Source organism: Somniosus microcephalus, unplaced genomic scaffold (genome assembly GCF_052327205.1).
Source record: "Somniosus microcephalus isolate GS21.2 unplaced genomic scaffold, FLI_Smic_1.0 unresolved_chr7, whole genome shotgun sequence".
In the NCBI taxonomy this organism is placed as follows: Eukaryota; Metazoa; Chordata; class Chondrichthyes; order Squaliformes; family Somniosidae; genus Somniosus; species Somniosus microcephalus.
Genome location: NW_028225185.1, coordinates 36,015,437 through 36,021,111, shown reverse-complemented (window position 1 = coordinate 36,021,111; position 5,675 = coordinate 36,015,437). Strand labels below are relative to the sequence as shown.

Sequence of the window (5,675 nt, the reverse complement as noted above, 5' to 3'; positions counted from 1 at the left end):
AGGCTTCCAGATACGCCTCAAAGCAACGCAGCCATTGTGCGAATTTAGTCGACGAGCCCGCTTCTTGGGGGTCTAGGTCCAGGCATGTTGGTCTGAGGGCTAGCAGCAGCGCCTGCTGCTCAACGTTTTGCGCCATCGGTTGATCAGCATTCGCAGCCAACATTTAACTTTGGTAATAAAATTGATGCACTATCAATTGCTACAAAAGACTGGATATTGAGAAAGTAATAAACAGGCTTTTATTACCAAAGAACAGAGCATGCCTCTTGTGGTTGCCTGGTATCCAAAAGGGCCGGGGGCTGCCGAGCAGCGACCTTTATACCCAGCCATGAGGGTGGAGCCAGGGGCGGAGTCAGCTGAGGCATGCACAGACAAGTACAACAATATGCAAGAGTGAACAACAGTACTAACAGTGAACAACAGTACTAACAACAGTGGTGAACAACAATACTAACAACAGTGGTTTACCACAGGTTTTAAATGAATTTTTTGCATCTGTGTTCACTATGGAGAAGGACGATGTGGACATAGAAATCAGGCAGGGGGATTGTGATATACTTGAACATATTAGCATCGAGAGGGAGGAGGTACTAGTGGTTTTAGCAGGCTTAAAAGTGGATAAATCCCCAGGCCCGGACGAGATGTATCCCAGGCTGCTATGTGAGGCAAATGAGGAGATTGCAGGGGTTCTGACACAAATTTTCAGAACCTCTCTGGCCACAGGGGAGGTGCCAGAGGACTGGAGAACAGCTAATGTAGTACCATTATTCAAGAAGGGTAGTAGGGATAAGCCAGGGAATTACAGGCCAGTGAGCCTAACATCAGTGGTAGGGAAATTATTGGAAAAAATTCTGAGGGACAGAATTAGTCTCCACTTGGAGAGGCAGGGATTAATTAGGGATAGTCAGCATGGCTTTGTCAAGGGAAGATCATGTCTGACCAATTTGATTGAATTTTTCGAGGGGGTGACTAGGTGTGTGAATGAGGGTAATGCAGTGGATGTGGTTTACATGGATTTCAGTAAGGCCTTCGATAAAGTCCCGCATAGGAGACTGGTCAGGAAGGTAAGAGCCCATGGGATCCAGGGTGCCTTGGCATATTGGATCCAAAACTGGCTTAGTGGCAGAAGGCAGAGGGTGATGGTTGAAGGTTGTTTTTGTGACTGGAAGCCTGTGTCCAGTGGGGTACTGCAGGGATCGGTGCTGGGTCCCTTGCTGTTTGTGGTCTACATTAATGATTTGGATGTGAATGTAAAAGGTATGATCAGTAAGTTCGCAGATGACACAAAAATTGGTGGGGTGGTAAATAGCGAGGCGGGAAGCCTCTGGCTACAGGATGATATCGATGGGCTGGTCAGATGGGCGGAACAGTGGCAAATGGAATTTAACCCTGAAAAGTGTGAGGTGATGCATTTTGGACGGACTAACAAGACAAGGGAATACACAATGAATGGTAGGACCCTAGGAAGGTGTGCATGTACATAGATCCTTGAAGGCAGCAGAACAGGTGGATAAGGTGGTTAAAAAGGCATATGGGATTCTTGCCTTCATTAGCCGAGGCATAGAATATAAGAGCAGGGAGGTTATGATGGAGCTGTACAAAACACTAGTTAGGCCACAGCTGGAGTACTGTGTGCAGTTCTGGTCACCACACTATAGGAGGGATGTGATTGCATTGGAGAGGGTGCAGAGGAGGTTCATCAGGATGTTACCTAGGCTGGCGCGCTTCAGCTATGAAGAGAGACTGGACAGGCTGGGGTTGTTTTCCTTGGAGCAGAGAAGGCTGAGGGGGAGACCTGATTGAGGTGTACAGAATTATGAGGGGCATAGATAGGGTAGATAGAAAAGAACTTTTCCCCTTAGTAGAGGGGTCAATAACAAGGGGGCATAGTTTCAAGGTAAGGGGCAGGAGGTTTAGAGGGGATTTGAGGAAAAACTTTTTCACCCAGAGGGTGGTTGGAATCTGGAACTCACTGCCTGAAAGGGTGGTAGAGGCAGGAACCCTCACAACATTCAAGAAGCACTTAGATGAGCAATTGAAACGCCATAGCATACAAGGCTACGGACCAAGTGCTGGAAAATGGGATTAGAATAGACAGGGCTTGATGGCCGGCGCGGACACGATGGGCCGAAGGGCCTCTTTCTGTGCTGTGTAACTCTATGACAATACTCAAGGTGTGGTCTCACCAAGGCCCTGTACAACTGCAGCAAGACATCCTTGTTCCTGTACTCAAACCCTCTCGCTACGAAGGCCAACATACCATTTGCCTTCTTAACCGCCTGCTGCACCTGCATGCTTACCGTCAGCGACTGGTGCACAAGGACACCCAGGTCTCGTTGCACTTCCCCTTCTCCCAATCTATTGCCGTTCAGATAATAACCTGCCTTCCTGTTTTTGCCACCACAGTGGATAACCTCGCATTTATCCACATTATACTGCATCTGCCATGCATCTGCCCAATCACCCAACCTGTCCAAATCATACTGGAGTTTCTCGGCATCCTCCTCACAGCACACACGCCCACCCATGGGTTAGATACAGAGTAAATCTCACTCTACACTGTCCCATCAAACACTCCCAGGGCAGGTACAGCACAGGTTAGATACAGAGTAAAGCTCCCTCTACACTGTCGCCATCAAACACTCCCAGGGCAGGTACAGCACGGGTTAGATACAGAGTAAAGCTCCCTCTACACTGTCCCATCAAACACTCCCAGGGCCGGTACAGCACGGGTTAGATACAGAGTAAAGCTCCCTCTACACTGTCCCCATCAAACACTCCCAGGGCAGGTACAGCACGGGTTACATTCAGAGTAAAACTCCCTCTACACTGTCCCCATCAAACACTCCCAGAGCAGGTACAGCACGGGTTAGATCCAGAGTAAAGCTCCCTCTACACTGTCCCCATCAAACACTCCCAGGGCAGGTACAGCACGGGTTAGATACAGAGTAAAGCTCCCTCTACACTGTCCCCATCAAACACTCCCAGGGCAGTTACAGCATGGGTTAGATACAGAGTAAAGCTCCCTCTACACTGTCCCCATCAAACACCCCCAGGGCAGGTACAGCACGGGTTAGATACAGAGTAAAGCTCCCTCTACACTGTCCCCATCAAACACTCCCAGGGCAGGTACAGCACGGGTTAGATACAGAGTAAAGCTCCCTCTACACTGTCCCCATCAAACACTCCCAGGGCAGGTACAGCACGGGTTAGATACAGAGTAAAGCTCCCTCTACACTGTCCCATCAAACACTCCCAGGGCAGGTACAGCACGGGTTAGATACAGAGTAAAGCTCCCTCTACACTGTCGCCATCAATCTGGGAGCTCTGTAGTATCAGCAGCTGTTCCGATGGCCCTGAAACCTCCTCATTATCGCCGTCCATTAACCCCGAGGCTGCTGTGCATTGGAGCTCATTTCCCAGCCACAAGGAGGTCGGGACCCTTGCCTTAACGCAAGGTCAGAATCGCAAGTTTTTCCACCTGGAATGACTGGGTTGGTCGATCATTAACGAAGCTAGCAGAGAGATAAGGCCCGAGCGCTCGAGTATATAACCCAGGCGGTTCTGAGAGCGTCTCACTCGGCTCTCCTGGAAACCTCTTCCAGCTCGGCCCCCCTGGTGAAACAAAAGCATGGACGGAGTCCAGCTGATCGTGATGACCCTGCTCCTGGCGGGCACCTACGCCATGTGCCCGGAGCCCTCCACCCTGAAGGACGAGAACGGTGAGAGGGTCTGCGTCCGATTCTTCGCGGACGCCGATGTCCTCTACGACCAGTGCTGCGGCGGAGGCTACTTCGACATCAGGAGCCCGGCGGATGTGCCCTGGATCGGGCGATTCTGGAACGACAGGGTCTCCTCCCTGGTGGTGGGACCTCGCTGCGAGCTGACCGTCTGGAACAAGATCAACAAGCGCGGCAAACAGCACACGTTCCGCACGGGCATCCAGTACCGCCTGGAGGAGGTGGGCAAGGGCCTCTTTGGCAATTGGGACAACTCCATTACCTCCTACTACTGTACCTGCCGCTGATGAACCGCAAACCGCTCACCGCTCAGACCTCACCCTCCCCGGCCAACGGTCCTCCTCTCCCCCAACGGTCCACCTCTCCCCCAACGCTCCACCTCTCCCCCAACGCTCCTCCTCTCCCCCAACGCTCCTCCTCTCCCCCAACGCTCCTCCTCTCCCCCAACGGTCCTCCTCTCCCCCAACGGTCCTCCTCTCCCCCAACGCTCCACCTCTGCCCCAACGGTCCTCCTCTCCCCCAACGCTCCACCTCTCCCCCAACGCTCCTCCTCTCCCCCAACGCTCCTGGCCATCGCCAGTCCGCCCCGCTCTCTGCCCCTCGCGTCTACTAAACGGGGCCCCGCCGCGTACCCGGCGGGAGGGGCGAGATTTCCTCCGCTCGTTCCGTTAACGGGTTTACGATTCTTCCACCCGCCCCCACTTGGAGAGGGACTCCCCTTCTCTCCCTACCGCAACCCCCGCTAAACACTCCCAGCCCTGCGAATGACCGACTGACGCGGTTTTCCGCTCCCCTCCCCACCGTTCCTCACCACTTAGCGTGCACCTGTTTGAGACGCGCGGGCTGCATCGGCGCGTGGTGGGGCCTGAGGCCTCTCGGACTCTCCTGGTTTTGCTCAGCCCTGCATTAGTTTGTCCCACCTACGGGGATTTTCACCGGCTTAACCGGCCAAGCGATTTGATTTCCCGGACTCCCCGACTGTTCAACTACCGAGCGAGGAAGATCCCAGTGGCTCCTTACCCTGGAGAACTTGGGATTCCCTCCGAGCCGCGATGCGGCGCTCCGCTGTATCATCGTGGGAAACCGCGACGGGATGGGGTTGCTACCACGCCGCCCGCCATCCAACCCCGAAACGGCCTCGGCCGAAACGACGAGGTATTTTGGGGGGTTGCTGCAGATCTCGTGTCACGTTTCCAGGCTGTCGGGAAGGGACGGAGCCCTCACGCCGCTCACCGCTTTCGATGGAACCCCCTTAACACCTCTTGCCGATCCTGCGATGCGAGCTTCCGACCGGGGAGCCTCCAAGCTGGGAGCCCTCCCTGCAAAACTGTCCTCTTTATCGCGATGCTGCTCTTGGGACGATGGGGATTGTTGGAAAGATGTGGATCTGTCTCTTTACGCTCACTTGCAGTCTTTGAATAAAACACCAAGTGTGCCTGCTGCTCCGCCTCCGTGTCCTTGTAAATTCTGTGCCCCGTCGATCGTTCCGGTGCTCGAGTTAGGAGCTCTCACTTGTTCCTGCTCACCTTCACACAATTCTCCCCCTCCGCTCCTGTCCCTTTCTGGAGCTCAGATCCAGGGCTGCCAGGTGCCTCCCAAGTGCTTGAGGCTGTGTTCTAGAGTGAGATTGGGACCTGACTCGTATTAACACTGTCCCTGAGGCTGTGTTCTAGAGTGAGATCAGGACCTGACTCATATTAACACTGTCCCCGGGGCTGTGTTCTAGAGTGAGATTGGGACCTGACTCGCATTAACACTGTCCCTGAGGCTGTGTTCCAGAGTGAGATCGGGACCTGACTCGTATTAACACTCCCCCCGGGGCTGTGTTCTAGAGTGAGATCAGGACCTGACTCGTATTAACACTGTCCCTGAGGCTGTGTTCTAGAGTGAGATCGGGTCCTGGCTCGTATTAACACTGTCCCTGACACCGTGATC

General features: G+C 53.6%; 1 pseudogene; it reads left to right on the top strand.

The window, feature by feature from the left end:
* The first annotated feature begins 3,252 nt into the window (after positions 1 to 3,252).
* On the top strand, positions 3,253 to 5,185 carry LOC147086790 (syncollin pseudogene; annotated as a pseudogene).
* The last annotated feature ends 490 nt before the right edge of the window (positions 5,186 to 5,675 follow it).